This window comes from Diceros bicornis, chromosome 3, assembly GCF_020826845.1.
Source record: "Diceros bicornis minor isolate mBicDic1 chromosome 3, mDicBic1.mat.cur, whole genome shotgun sequence".
Taxonomy (NCBI): Eukaryota; Metazoa; Chordata; class Mammalia; order Perissodactyla; family Rhinocerotidae; genus Diceros; species Diceros bicornis.
In genome coordinates, this window is record NC_080742.1 from 6,127,238 (window position 1) to 6,143,560 (window position 16,323).

A 16,323-nucleotide genomic window follows, 5' to 3' on the forward strand; every position below is an offset into this window, starting at 1 on the left:
GTTCAAATGTTATTGCATTTATTAGAACATTCAAAATAATATTAACAATAATGGCAATAATGAGCAATCTGTTTTCTCATTAATATTATTCCTTCTTAAAAAGAGTTCACTTCTAGTGCACAAAGTACCACTTTGATACCACCTGTATCAAAATGTCATAGGATTCTTGTTAAATACTCAGATTCCTGGGTCCCACTAAGTGGTATTAAATAGGCTCTCTAGAAATCTGCAAATCTGCACTTTAACACCCACTCTCAAGTGGCTCCAATGTCTACACACAGTTCCCTTGTACCAGCACTAGCCTCAGGGAGCTAATCAGAATCACCTGGAGAACTTTTACAACCTCCTCAATTAAGCTCATCCTTGGACTTAAAAATCAAAATCTGATGGGATGAAGAGAAAGAGATAAAGGTGCTGTTTGAAGAAGCTCCTCAGATAATTTTTTTTTAATATGGAATTCGGGGATAGAAGGTTAAGTTAATATAGTTCATGGCACATTATCATTATTGACCTGTGCAAGGCCCCCTTTTATTTGGTTTATTTTTTTTCCCCTTCAAGCCACTCGCCCTACTCCCATTCCATATCCTTTGATATGTACAGTTATTATAAAATATGCAGGGCTGTTTTGTGATCTATGGGCTTTTAATTTACATAAACATGTCATATAATAGATTTTTTTTTTACTTTTTCATTCAGTAATGTTTCTTAACACTTATACATGTTGTTGCATGTTCAGAGCAATTCATTTGCTAATTCATTGTTTCTAACTGCTGTGTAGTATTACATGGCATGCATTCACATCCAAGACATTTCATTTATCCATTTATTCCTTCCCTTGGGAAGCGACATCTAGGTTGCCTCTAGTGCCCTACTACCATAAACAACTATAAACAAGTATTTCTCTGAACAATATGCTGAGGAGAGAGACTACTGTGTATTATGAAAATTTTTCCTACTTAGTTTCACATAGAACTGCCAGATTGCCCCCTAAACTGGTGGCATGAGCTTACACACCTACTAGCAAGTAAGGCTGAGCACTTCTTCAAGTACTTGTTAGTCACTCAAGACTCCCCTCTTGTGATTCGCCTATCCATATATACAGACCACTATTCTATGGGAGCATGTATTTTTCTCTTTTTGATTTTCTTTCTTTTAAAACCATTTTACTGAGGTTATGATTGACATATAAAAAGCTGTACATATTTAATGTATACAACTTGATGAGTTTGGAGATTGTGAAACCATCACCACAATCTATGCCATAAACACATCCATCACCTCCAAAAGTTTCCTCCTGCCCTCTTTATTATCATTTTTTGTGATAAGAACTCTTAACATAAGATTTACTCTCTTAGTAAATTTTTAAGTATACAATACAGTATTATTAACTACAGGCTCTATGCTACACAAGAGATCTCTACAACTTATTCATCTTGCATAACTGAAACTTTGTATGTATCCTTTGACCATCACTTCTCCATTTCCCCCTCCCCCCAGTGCCTGGCAACCATCATTCTACTCTCTGCTTCTGTGAATTTGACTATTTTAGGTACCTCATATAAGTGGTATTTTGTAGTATTTGTCATTCTGTGTTTGGCTTATTTAGCATAATGTCCTCCAGATTCATCTACACTGTCACAAATGGCAGAATTTCCTTTTTTTTTTTTTTTGGCTGAATAATATTCCATTACATGTATATACACATTTTTAAAAATAAATTTCTTTGTCCATGTAAACTTTTTAGTTTTAGATGCTGCAAATTCAGTATGTCACTTCTGTTTGCTTATAAAGATTTTATTAAACAGAAACTCTGAATATCATGACAAATACATTCTTTTCTCCCCTCATTGTTTGTGCATTTGGGTTCATTTAGGTGTTTAAAGTCCTTCTCCACACCACGATACAAAACCATTAGCTTACATTTTTATAGTAGATTTATATTTTTATCTATCATATTTAAGTATTTAATCCTCCTGTCCTTTTCCTTTTTTTTTAATGTAAGACTCTAACCCTATTTTTCTCTAGAAAGTGAGCTAGTTTCAACAACACTATCTACTAAATAATCCTTACTTTCTCAACTGAGGTTTGTGCTACTACTTCATATGCTAAGTTTCCACATGTACACAGATTCGTCTCATTGAGCTGTGTGTTCTTGTGCCAGCCTTTTACTCTTTATTAATATGGATTTACACTTTGTCTAGAATCCTTGTAGTGCACTTTGTCTAGAATCCTTGTAGAATCTTTATTTTTCCTTTTCAAGATTGATTTAGCTATTTGTGATTCTGTATCATCCATATTAATTTTACAGTGAGTTTGTAGAGTTCTTAAAAACACCTTATCATAGTTTTTATCAGAATTGACTTGAATTTATAGATAAATCAGTATTAATTCATTCCAACCATGAACATGTTCTCTCTCTCCATTTATTTAGATATTCTTTTCTGTTGTTTAATATATTTTTAAGCTTATTTCTTACTTACCTTACAGATGCGTTATATTTTCTATTCTATTTATGATAATGCTGTTGTTGGAATAGAACATAATATTTCTAAGTTAATCTTGTGTAGATAGTTATTTTGCTGACCTCTTTTTTGTTCTAAAGGTTGTCTGTTGCTTTTGAGGGATCTTCTTTTGTAAATTATCATATAATCTATATATACTTAGAGTTTGCATCACCAATTCAGATATTTACCTCTTGTTTCTTTTTCTCACCTTATTGTATTATTCAGGACTTTTGAAAACATCTTGAATGATAGTGATGACAGTGGGCATCTTCACTGGTCTCTCATCGTAAAATAGGTTCATCCAAACTTTCTTATTAAGTTAAATGTTTGATCCAAGTTTTTGATAAAAGACTTATTAAATAATAGTTTTCTTTTGTCTTTGATTTTTTATTATAAATACGTGTTTTTAATCAAATTTTATCAAATGCTTTTTCTCAGTTTTTAGGATAATCAGGTGTTCTTTCATGGTCCATTAGTGTGGCAAACTATGTTGATTGATTTTTGATGATAAAACATACTTGCCTTTTTGGGATAAACCTGAACGTGATATATTCCAATATTATGTATAATTATATTTATACCATACATTTATATATAAAATACGTATTATATAGAATATATATAGTACAGATTTAATAAGCTAACATTTATATAGGAGTTTGCATGTATTTTAATAAATGAAATGGACTCTATATTTCATTTCCTTATATTACCTTTATCTACAGTTGGTATCAAAGTAATATAAGCCATGTAAAATAAGTTGAGAAATTTTCCCTATTTATGTGTTTTCTCAAACCACTTGTATAAAATGAAGATTATCTAATTCTTGCAAGTTTGAAAGAATATACATAAAATACAACTTGAGCTTCTACATTAGGGAAAAAAGGAAGTTGAATAGGATTTCAATTGATTTAATGGCTTTTCTATTTTCTCGTGTCATGTAGCAATACTATGATAGAGAAAAATATATGTTTTAACAAGATTTTAAGATGTAGTCTCATATAATTTGTTCACAGAATTCTTTTATTTTAAAACTATTGCGTATATAGTTGTTTTCTTTCTTATTCTTTTTATATTTCCACTGTCTACGTTTTTTTTTCAATGCCAGATTTTTCCATCTTATTTATCTTTAAAAAAGGATTTTCCTTAGCTAATCTTCCATATTGTTTTTATTCTCTATGTCATTAATTTCTTCCATTATCTTTAATATTTTTTCTTATATCTTTGGGTTTATTCTGAAACTCTTCCTTGCATTGAGTTGAAAGCTTTGCTCATATACTTTCTAATTTTTCCAATTGGTTCTTGATGACTGTTCACTTCTGTTTCTTTTTCTCAGTATTCTCTCTTACATCTTTGAGAAATTTATTGTGCCGACTTAAAAAAATTATTCTCTCTAGACAGTTCTACTTCATGGAGAATAGGCTATTCAGTTTTTTGTCTCTCTCTTAAAGGAGTTATAGTCCTCAAAGGTTTTGTTATTATTCCCCAGAATCTCATATTTCCTTACCTGGCAATATATATCCACAGGGAGGGACTGAAGTCCAGACCCTAACTTATGCCCCTTCTGATAAGGCGAGGGGGTGGGTCAGGGCTCACTGAAAAAAACCCTGTCATGACAATCTAGGTTCCATTGTTCTTTGTTGACCAAACCCTCAACAGATGACCCAGCCCCACAGAAAATCCCCCTTATGGGCATCCAGGTGCTGCTTCTTTCCCAGAGCTATGTCCCTTGCTTGTAATCAGGTAGACCCTGGGGTAGATTAGGAGGAAATGCACACTCACAAGCTGATGGGGTCACTTGTATCCACTCACTAACTGCAGAGAGTGAAGGGAACAATCCCTGGACTGCTCTTGGCAACCTTGGCCTGCTTTCTGTCTCACAGTGGAATGAGAGAGGGCAGCAGTTCACCCAGTATGTATGTGGGAGTGGGGGTTGCAAGAACACACATATACATCCACAATGAAAAGTCTTACCCTGCCCTTGGCCCCGGGACTTTCTTCCCTCTGGACTGCTGCATCACCCTTCACTCAATTCCACCTTCTCTTTCCCAGTGGTTTCTCAGGATGTAGCAACATGACTCTTGTTTCTACTGCATATGTAGCATTTACAGGGTTGGGTTGAGAAGCGAATCAGGGGTTATGTTTTGTTCGCTATTTTGCCAGAGATTAAAATCCATTCCCAGGTATTTCTGATAGGTGCATTTCCTTCCATGTTGAAAACTTTAATCTAATATTTGTCTACTACAAATAATTTTGGCTACTAGTTTATAAAAGATAGTGTTTCTTTTACTAAAAAATAAGTGTCAAAGTGCTTTTATAATTATCTGAAATCTATGTTTTTTAGGAACGTATATGTAATTTTTCAAGGCATCTATAGTACTTATGCAGATAATATTAATAGGGTCTCATATTTAAACATCTATATTACTGGATATATTTTATTTGGTTATGATGGATCATTATTTTGTTGTATTATTCACTTTTTCATATTTCATTTAAGGCTTTCTCATCTAGTTTTATAAGTGAAATTTATCTCTATTTTCTCAAATTATTTTTATGAAATGTTATTATTTAAGAACTGTCACATTTTCTTCTAAGAATAAAAGAGATGGCCACCTATATCTATTCCTCGAATGTTGAAGGAATTAACCAGTTAATCTATCTGTGGATTGGACCATATGGAATTTCCAATATCTAACTAGTTTTGACCTTCAAAAACAGACATATAACATGGCTTTATCCATATGCATATTAGGGGGAACCCTCATTAATGTTCTAATCAAGTTTTTACTTCACTGGGAGTAAACATTGACATACTGGTATTGTTTTTTTCATTAAGCAGAAAAATATTCTTAATTTCTCTCCCAAACCTACCACACACATTTGGAATTACATACAGATGTATACTTTAAGAACAATTCTAGAAAAATAAAAACCCATCCCTTTACTTATTAATCTTCTGGCCTATGATGTTCTAGACAAACAACACAGCAAAATTAGTTTCATCTATCTACTCGTTGTCTTGTTCACTCTGGCCTTTCTTTCAAGGCAAAATACATGGGAAAAACAAAACAAAACAGTGAACCAAGAACTCCTAGGAGAGTCTTTCAGTTCACTTTCTGGGTGAATGCTTCTCTACCTGACCACCAGAACAGAGGAGCTTCCAGGAAGTTAGAGAATTGAAAAATAGGGAAAAAGAATGAGTCACAAGAGGGTCTTACCCTTTTACTAACAGGGAGATTGGATGAAGGTCTTGGAAAACTACTGTAACTTATGCATACGTGTGCAGTTATCATGGAGTATTCTGTTCCTTTTTTTTTGGTGAAGAAGACCAGCCCTTAGCTAACATCCAATACCAATCCTCCTCTTTTTTGCTGAGGAAGACTTGACCTGGGCTAACATCCGTGCCCATCTTCCTGTACTTTATATGGGACGCTGCCACAGCATGGCTTGATAAGTGGTGTGTTGGTGCGCGCCAGGGATCCGAACCGGCGAACCCCAGGCCGCCGCAGCAGAGTGCACGCACTTAACAGCTTGCGCCACGAGGCCAGCCCCAGTATTCTATTTCTTAAATTAAGCATACACTGTAATTCATTATTTTACGAGGCTATGAAATTCATCTAGAAAAAAACAACATTAAAATGCCACAGGTCACATTAATGTTGTAAAATAATTTTTTTTGTCTTATAAATGAAACTTTATGATAGAAATTTGGGGATTTTAATAATGAAGTCTCCTTGGAAAGAGTCCAAGAAAGGCCTTCTACATAAAACGCTGTGTTCTAAAAGTGAAAGACAGAACAGTAAGTTTCCAGGGCAAAATATCGAAAAACTATGTGACCCTTGTGTTCACCTCTATTTGCTTTTTGTGTATGGAAGACAATTTTGAAAGGTAAGATAGTGAAGAGAACTAAGTATTCACTCATTTTATCTTCAGAAAATATCTTCCAGAATATACTCACTGATTCCAGGATTGTTTGGGTTCACTAGAGATAAGTGTGTGTTCTAGGAACTCTCCTCTCTGCTACCTTTGCTGTTGCTCTTCTTGCAGTTACAACGGCTCCCAGAACCTCCTGCTCTGAGAATTCAAATCTATTGCTTGTTTCATGACCTGTTTCAAAGCTCATCTTTTAAAGAAGGCTCTCCTAAATTTTCACCAAATATATTTCTTACACTATTAACCATTCTTAGGTTGGAAAGTTGATATTATTTCTAGGAGAGTGAGCCATACTCTCTATAGTCCACAAAACTCTCTCTCACTCCTTAAATTTTCATTATTCAAGACTCTTTTTGTGTGTTATACATTAACCTCTCCTTGATATCCTCTTTTTAAAATACAAGTATCTGGGGAAGATCTAACATTAGACCCTTCATACTTTAGTATGAATAAGATTATCAGACTATGTCCCTTTGCCAGAGATCTCAGCAGAGTTCTAGGTGTCTAGAGGAAAGAATGGATGGTGAAAGAAAAGAGAGACAAAGTCCATAGTGAGACCAGCTTGCCATTTTTTCTTTGGTCTTCCTAATTTAGCACATAACTGTATTTTGGTTTAGTGTAAAAAGCAAGATTATGGGGTCTATAATCAAACCGCCTAGGTTCAAATCCAGGCTTTACCACTCACTATATTTGTGACTTCGGGCAAAGTACTTCATTTTTCTATCCTGCAGTTTCCTCCTCTGTAGAATGAAAACAATGTACCTAACTCACAAGGTTATTGTGAGCATTCAATGAGGTAGTGCATATAAACTCTTAGAAATAGTGCATGGCACAGAATAGACATTCAAGGTTATCTTCCTTTGCTTTTCTCTGCCGTGTCTCATTCAATATGTGCAGCTCTAAGAACCAGGGTCTTGATGTTTTAATGGATTCACAGTTGAAATCCTCACTTGGCTCTCTCTTTATATATCATAATAGTCCACACATTTATCAATGAGTAGGATAGCTATTGCCTAGGACACCTGTTCTGCCTCTTCGCAAACATGTTTTTCCAAAGACCAAGATCTCTCTTAAGTCACAGCCTAGTTGTTATTAGCTTAAGACAGTGAGAAACTGGAGAACAAAGAGTGTTCTTTACCTCTACATCTCAGTGCCTCACACAGCATCTGGAAAATGAGAACCAAGGGAAATACTGGTTGGATTGAAAATATATTATTATGCTAATAAGAGTAACAGTTGGGGTTTACCTTGAGATCTTAGCTTTATAATACCATCTTTCTGATAAACTGAAAGCACTCTATAAATCTTGCCAACTACATGATATTATACTTGTTTCATATGTTTTTTAATTGGGAAATTATTCCCACTTCAGATGAAAACATTTTTTAAAGGCCTTAGGTGCTGGGCAGTGTGCCCCATGTTTGAAAATGATTGAAAAAAAGGAAAGACACAGTTCCAATTCTCTATCCTTACCTCCCTCTCTCAAGTACAGCTGGGGTTCCCTTCCTAAGTACTACATTTTTTCCCTATCTGGTCTTATGGCACCATTCTCATTCTCCATGTTATCTACATGCAAAGTAAGAATGATCCCATAATCACATACACAAGTTTTGTTCATACTTGACTGCAAAACTTATCAAAACTTTTCTTAGTGCTATTTTATTCTACTCTTTCTTACCCTGAATAGCAATAACCTCTTAATAATGCTTGCTATAGAATTTTAATTTGAAAGGCTGTTTACCTCAGTGAAAAAGATAAAAGCAAATAGGGGTTAAACCACATTATCTTTTCTTTAAATGGTGTGATGCTATACCTTCTCTGAACAACAGGGCTATGCTTTGCCCACTTTCTTATATCAAGCATATGTGCAATAAGCTTACTTATATATCTATTTATTTAGTTGTGTTTAACAGGTGTATAAATATGAGCTTATTTTGAGCTTTTCCTGGTACCATCCTTAGGGCTACCTGACACTCTTTAGCCTTCCTTTGTGGTTAAATACACATTTTCTTTGAAATCTGAGTGCATAAGAAAATTTTCTTCCCAGAAGCCACATGCTCTAAAGGATCTTTCTGCTTTCTTCTCACTGGAATGACATGAACATTTATTTCCCAAGGTTCTCCTCATTTCCTAATTACCAGCCACTGAAGGATAGCATGGTGCATCCAATAGAGTATGGACTCTGAAGCCAGAGTTTCCATTCTAACCCCCTGCATTAATAATTATTGCCTATCACACAGTTATTACTCTGAGTGTTTATTTCCTCATCTGAAAAATAGGGCTAATAAATGCTCCTTCAATTGGATTTTATGAAGACTCAATGAGATGATGGCTGCAGAATGCTTGGGAGTATTTGACGAATGCTAGCTCTTCTATCTTCTGTTTTGTTGAGTGGATTCAAGGCCAGAGTAACCATTCCCCTGTGGATTCTTCTAGCTTTTCAGTCACAAAAGATTCTTCTGGGTACATCAAGAATACATGAACTGTTCAGCATTCAGAAGAAAGACACTGCCAATAGAAGACTAATCTCAATTCAAAAAGCATTTTGCTAGAATCTAAGGGGGATTCAAAGATGAGGGAGATAAAGTTTCTGACACTAATAGCCTGAAATACTAGAGTTATAATCTATACTAGGAAAGCATCAGTTGTATCTTTTCTCTCTTTCCTTGAGCAGTCTGTAGTATCTCTCAGCAACATCATTTATTTTTTGATCCCCTCTTATTTTTCAATATCCTTTTTAACATACTGTTGAACATACCAATGTACTTTTAATGCACAGTCCACTTTGTACATTAGATATCTTTCCTTTAAGACAGATCTCATCTCCTTTTCCACTGTTCCACACATCCCTAAGACCATCCCACCAAACCTTAGTGATAGCCATGGTATGGATTTTACTTAATAAAAGTGACTATATTAGCCAAATGCCAGATGCTGAGTGGTCATGTCAAAACTCAAAAGTATAATTTAGACTCTGTGGGGTTATACAGGTGCTTAAGATGAATGCCATATAGTGATAAAGGAGGCAGAAATGTACCTAAGAGAAGAAGGACTCAGTAGCAGGAGACAAGATACCACAATTAGTGGGGAGGGGTAGATAAAAGAATAAAGAATGCATTTTTAGCTAGGTCACCAGGCTAAAGAGATGAACCAGGAAAACCGGTGTCATCACAAGCTGAGGACTCAGGGGAATTACGAAATCAGAAGGAAATCAGAAATACAGGAGTCAGCGTTGGTCAGAGGAAGCAAGGAGATCAACATATTTAGACAAATCAGATACTTTCTGAGGTAGTCACTTTAATATTCCCCTGCTCTGCCTAGTTTTTAAGGTGTACTCTCACTCCAGATTGACTGAGGATTTGTATGACTCCTGACAAGCTCAGCTGAAGTTATGAATACTGCTCAGTAACTATCTATAGCACTTCTGAGAACTGTACTGTAATGTCCTATTCTACATCTTAGGTTGTAATTCACCTTCCTCCACAAATTTCCAGTTTAAGACTTGCTTGATTAGTTTGGGCAACATATTTTTTTCCTCACATATTTTTCCATCAAGTTGATGTGAGCTAATAATATGGTATGGTCATTAAGAAAGTGAACATAATTGCAGATACATTTTTTATATTAATATAAATTTACTATACAGGTAATAGAACTCATGGAATTTATGGTTTTCATATATCATCCAAACTACTTTGTGAAATTTTGAGCTGTACTTTTAAGGAATCTTTGAGAAACTGGAAAAGGACAACCAGAATGGTAAAAGTTCTACAGATTATTTTGTAATTGAAATGTTTGATAAACTTGGTTTTTATTGAAGAACACTAAAAGGAGAGATGCTAGCTGATCTTGATATTTGAAATATTCACGTTAAGAGAATAGGTTTATTCTGCGGTGTGTCAGAAGGTGCAACTACGAAAAAATGGATGAATATTATAAGGAAGGAGATTAGAGATTTATACATCAGTGATACAGGTGACAAATCTATCCAACAAAGGCTGGTGCCTTGAGATAGCTTGCATTCTCACTTTAGTCTTCAGTTCAACATCACTCCTTAAAGCTCTTACACATGCCTTCAAGAGGCCTGGTGCTGCACTAAAAAAAGACATTCTGATTCCTCCTTACCTATCCTCATTACATTTGCTCTTAACTGTCATTTCAGTCCTTGCCTTGCTCTTCATATCTAAAGCATAGTTTTTTTGTTTGTTTGTTTTTCTTCCCAGCTACAATTTTCTCTCTTCTTGACACTGATTCTTCTTTCTTCAGGCTCCTTCAAGTCTGACCCATCAACTCTGACACTACTCCCCTCTAATCAGCATTTGGTATTCAAGCAAAAGAAAGGAAACTACACATCAGAAATTATATAAAAGGGGCCTGCACTGAGGAGGAAATTTTACCACATAAGATTTGTAGTCCCTTTCAAAGTTTACATCCTGTCTTATAAAATACATTAAAATTATTGCCATCGCCAGAGAAACAAATTTCTTCTTCTGGGATAATAAGGAGAAAATCTTTAAATTTTTAGTTGTTTTCACCCAAGTAAAACTATATTCTTTGGGTAATCATTGTGAATTAACACTTACTGAGACAAAAATGAAAAAAAATCAAGCATATTAGGATTTTTACTAATGGCATGGTGATTCCACACAGGCTGCACATTGTTGAACAGGGGTTTTCAGTCTTATTTTGCACTCATTTGCAGGTAAAGAACAAGCAATCTATAAATAATATTTAAATTTTGTTGATAAAATACACTCTTGTACCCTCACTCACAGTCTAGGCTGCTTTCTTGAGTACGGGTAATAGGATGGGATTAGAACAAGAGTAATGGCACTGTATTCAATCTTGGACAAGAGGGCTTGTTTCTTCTGTATGTGGTGGTGAAAGAAAATCAAGGTCTTATCCTTGCTCTAGTTCAGATCACGCACTATCTGTGTCACCTTGAAACAGTCGGTTATTCTCATTGGCACTGCTTAAATAAGGATTCTGTTTAAATCAGGGTAATCCAGAGTGCAAGAAAAAGCTGTAGAAACCGTGTGGAAGGAGGCCAAGGGGGTAGGGCCAGGCGGGGCGGAAAAAGACCAACCTCTACTTTCCAGGTTCCAAGGCGCGCGTGGCGCTCGCCCTTCGTTCCCAGGGACTCCGGGCGGCCTGAAGGACAGCAAAAACCACGTGGCGAAGCCGCGCGAGAGCACACGAGCAGCAACAGCTCCTACTGATAGCCCCCGCGGGAGCTGGGTGGGTGAGGCGGGGCGGGCGCGCGCAGGGGCTGCCGGGACGTGGGCGCGGGTGTGCGCGGGGGCTGCCGGGACGCGGGCGCGGGTGTGCGCGGGGGCTCCTGGGGCGCGGGCCTGCCCGGGCCCTCTGCCAGGAGCTCGGCCCTTTGGCGAGTTGGCGCCCGGGAGGGCTTAGTTTGCTCCAGGTCAGCTGGAGCAACCCGGGTTTCACCTGGACTGTGAACAGAGGGCCCCATTCCAGGCCGCAGCGCCAGGCCAAGTCCTTTGGCCTTGCGAGGCCTCCCCCGCTTGGGGATAATGGCAGGAGCAAAGCCGTGACTGACTGCGGCAGATTGAGGCCCGGCCGCGTCTGGATTCGGTGAGCCTGGGTCTCCTGGTGTATTAAAAGTTGGAGAAGAAATGAAAACGATTGAAAAGAGCAGTACGCTTCAAGTTGAAGGAAGCTGATATGCAAAACCAAGCAGTAGGGTGAGTCTAAGAAACAAATTGCACAAAGAAAAGGACCTCTCCCAGTCTCCTCTGAAACTCTTCACTTACACCCCAGATGCTGTAGTGTATATCCCGGGTTCATTTGATTCTTCTTACAGCCGTTTATATAAGTTTATGCTGTAGTATATACCAAGGATGGAGAGTTAGGGACCAATTATAGTGGGAATTTCTTGTCATACCCATTCTGCTTTCTTTGTGTTGTGTGTAGCTTTTGTTTTGCGTATGCGTAGCCAAGAGGATCTTATATCCGAATGCAATGTGCTTATATCTGAATGATTGCTCTGCTAGAGCTGCTAGAACTACATTTTTTGATGAAACAGTATTTGTTGTGGTTAGCATTTGGTTTTAGTCAGGTGATGAGAAATTAGATACTAATATTCCAGCGAAGCCTATGTTTTGAAATCCTGCCTCTGGAATTAGAGAGAAAGCTCTGTTCATATTGATACAAACTTCCAAAATGCATAAAGGTTCGTAACATATCTGCCTCCACCTGTTTATTCACTGTTCGTGATTCTTCCTCTTCACATGGGCTCTAAATAAGTGTTTCCTCTTGCTAGCTTAGTGGACTTTGCTGAACAACTCGGGGACACAGAGGAAACCATTATAGTGAATTGAAAAGGCATGAACTGTTCAGTAATATTTAATAGCATATGTGGCTCTGTTGAGACACATTCGGGACAAAATTTCTAGTTCTGTCCTGTTCTTCATTTTAAGGTTCCTTGGTGTCATTTATGTTATTTATGCCCCTTACCCTCAAAGGTTTAGCTGACTTAGAAAATGAGTAATATGTAGGGTAAGTGGAAATTCTCAGAAGAATTCTTGCATTTTTCACAGATGAAAAACATGACTATCTTTGGACATCTTCAGTAATTTAAAAAGTACGCCCCACTGGTTGAGAAAAATAATTTAAATGATGGTCCCAAGCATGTTTAGACATTGGAACATGAGGCAAGTTTTAAGGAATTGCAAAATAGCTCTGAAATTTTTATTTTTATTTTTACAAAGTGTTTTTTTGTTTTTCAATTAAATACTCCCTGTCCTGCACCCCATTCCACCTCATTTTTAGAACGTTCTCTTGTAGTGACAGTTAGCACTGCAGTTACATATGGCCAAGGGGCTAACAAAATATTCCACTGGGGTTTTAGGAGCTTAATTTGTGGCATAAATCTCTGTTCTCAGGCCTTTGCTCTCAGAACCCACGAGGCTGTCAAGTGTTGCCAGAGGGCAGTAGGACTTAGTTCTAAGTTTTAACTTTTATAGCGTTTCACATGACTCTCAAACAATTGTTTTCCACTGGATTTCAGATGAAGCTGTTAGTTCCTCAGGAGTCCCCCATCTGGGTTTCCATTAATCTCGGTAACAGGCTCAAATCCTTTCACACTCAGATGCTTTGTTTGCATCTGTAACAGAGTGATGGTGGATGGAATAAATTACTATCATTGTTTTTTGGTATCCTTACTCATTGCAAAATCTTCCATAAAAGCTGGTACCTTGTGGGTGGGATTTGTTAAAAGAGCAAAACAGGAATTGGTTAAAAAGATTAAGACAGAAGCACTCAGTTTCGTATTAAAATTAATTTTTCTAGAAAGACCTTTTGCTTGTGTGTGGGGGTGTGTGTTAAATAAGGATTATTGAGGTTAACTTACATATAGAGAAAATCACATTTTGTAGGTATACAGTGCTATGCATTTTTAAATAAGGTATACTTTACATAAACCAAAATCCATCCTTTTTGGTGAATAGTGCAAGTACAGGTTTTTCCAAACATGAACAGTCATGTAGCCACCACTGAAATCAAGATATAGGATATTACTGCCACTCCAAAAAGTTTTCTAGTGCTCCTTTGTAGTTAGTTCCCTTCTTTCGCCCTAGCCTCTAGCAACCGGTGATCTGATTTCTGCCCCCATAGTTTGGCCTTTTCCAGAAAGTTCTGTAAATGAATCATACATGTATGTAGCCTTTTGTGTCTGGCTTCTTTCGTTTAGCATAATGCTTTTGAGATTCCTCCATCTTTTTACATGTATCAGTAATTTGTTCCTTATGACTTTTGAGTTTCATTCCATTGTATGAATATATATATATACACTCATGCATTATTGTATGGATGGACCACAGTTTACTTACTCACTAATAGATGGACTTTTAAGTTATTTCTGGTTTTTGGTTATTATGAAGAAAGCTACATAAACATTCACATACAGGTCTTGGTATGAACAATGTTTTCATTTACGTTATATATAAAATACCTAGAAGTGGGGTTAGTGGATTTTATAATTGTGTATTTAATATTATAATGGACTGTCAGACTTTACCAGTGTGGCTGCACCATTGTTGCATTCCCACCAGCAAGATGTGAGCATTCCAGTTGCTCCAGATCTTCTCTGGTGCTTGGTGTTGTCAGGTTTTCGTTTTTTGTTTGTTTTTTCTTTACCGTTCTGTGTGTGTAGTGATAGCTCATTGTGGTTTCAGTTAGAATTTGCCTAACGACTAATGATGCTTATATGTGTGTATGTGTGTCTATGTATAATGATGATATATGTATATATTTATTTTAGGGTGAGTGTTACAGTGCAGGTACTGTTTTATACAGCAAGGACATGTATCATAATCCCCCTTTGGGGGATTAAGTTTGACATAGTGAGAAAAGTGAGAACTTTGGAATCAGGCAGATAAGGGTTTGAACTGTGACTAGTTGTGTAGACCTCTGTGTTCCTGTTTCCTCATTTTTTAGGTAACAATAAGAATACCAGCCTCACACAGTTATTAGGAGAATTACATAAGACAACATATCCAATACAGCTAGCAGAATGCTGCAGTCTCTTTTTCCTCTAGGACAATGCTGGCCTTAACATATGTGAATCTTCTGCAACAATACCCTGTATAGAGGTCTGATGTCTGAAATTTCAGGAGTCGAAAACTTCATCTCTTGAATGCCATAGGTGGACGAGAAGGTCTTGGGAAGGTGAAGGGAAATAAATAAAGATTCTCCAAAGAGTCACTTAGTCCTCTGGGGTGTTCTGCATCATTCAGCTCATATATTCACCATCGTCCAGCTTTTTAATTATATGGTATATTAGCTGCCTCACTAGACCATGTGCTTCATGGAGAGAAGGACTATGTGTTACTTACCTCTGTATCCCTCTTGCTGAAGGCTGTGTCTGGCTTGAGGTCACCTGGTGCCTTAGCAATGTTGTACTTAACAGCCTGAAGATTGGTAGAAGGAAACAATGGTTTGTCATGGGACTGACAGCGGCCAGTGTTTGGACCTTTAAATTTATGTGTTGTCAGGGGGTTAAGTTGAGTGTCAGGTTTACGTTCTCTCTAGCTGGTGTTTATGTACTCAGCTTGGCAAGCTTAGCTGGAGAGCTCCATGAAACTGTGGGAGAGTATATATTTCTCCTTTTTCTTGCTCAAGCCAAGAGCACGCGTAGTTCTGCTGCCCCAAAACTCAAGTAGCCCAGGTATTCCAAGGAAACCTGTCCTTTGAGATGCAGGATGTAACTGACTTAAATCCTAAACCCAATGCAGAGGGGGAGCTTGGATTTTGCTGATTTGTTTTGATTTATGGATTATCATTGCTATACCGTGTATGCTCTTCCTTTGTCAAACCCAGCCTAGTTCCTTTATTTCCTCAGAATGGCAAACAAAATAAACAACTGCAAACCTAAAATCCACCACATTAATATCACAGCAACACAAATCACTTAAAAATAAATATTAGAATCCCTATGCTCATAAAAATCCCTGTTTCTTCAAATTCAGTCCTGCATCCTGATATGTTGCCCAGATTTATTTCTTCTGCCTCTTTATCTAGAGTAAACTAATAAAACAGCAAAACTTTCCCTTATAAGAAATAAAAGAGTGTTTCCATGTTCTTATAAATGGCATTTCGTTCCTCTCTTTATTCTTACCTCTTCTGTACATCAATTTCCATTTCCATGGTTCTGGTTCTAGAGCCCATCATCTCTTCTCAGACTTTCCTATAGCCCCTTCTTTACATCCTTTTAATACGACCAGATATCTTTCTAAAGTATAGATATAGTCATAGACTCCTTGGGAGGAGAGGGGGTACCTCATGTCCCTTGCTTATAAAATAATTACAAATTTCTTGCTAATAATATCTAAGACCCTTCACAGTCTGGCCACAAATTAACTTT

General features: G+C 37.0%; 1 long non-coding RNA gene across 3 annotated transcripts in view; it reads right to left on the minus strand.

The window, feature by feature from the left end:
- LOC131423026 (uncharacterized) overlaps nt 1-11,650 on the minus strand; it is a 41,743-nt gene extending 30,093 nt beyond the window's left edge. For all 3 annotated transcript variants that reach the window (XR_009224184.1, XR_009224185.1, XR_009224183.1), the window contains exon 1: nt 11,527-11,650. This is a non-coding gene — a long non-coding RNA (uncharacterized LOC131423026). The remainder of the gene's footprint in view (nt 1-11,526) is intronic.
- Between the last annotated feature and the right edge of the window lie 4,673 nt (nt 11,651-16,323).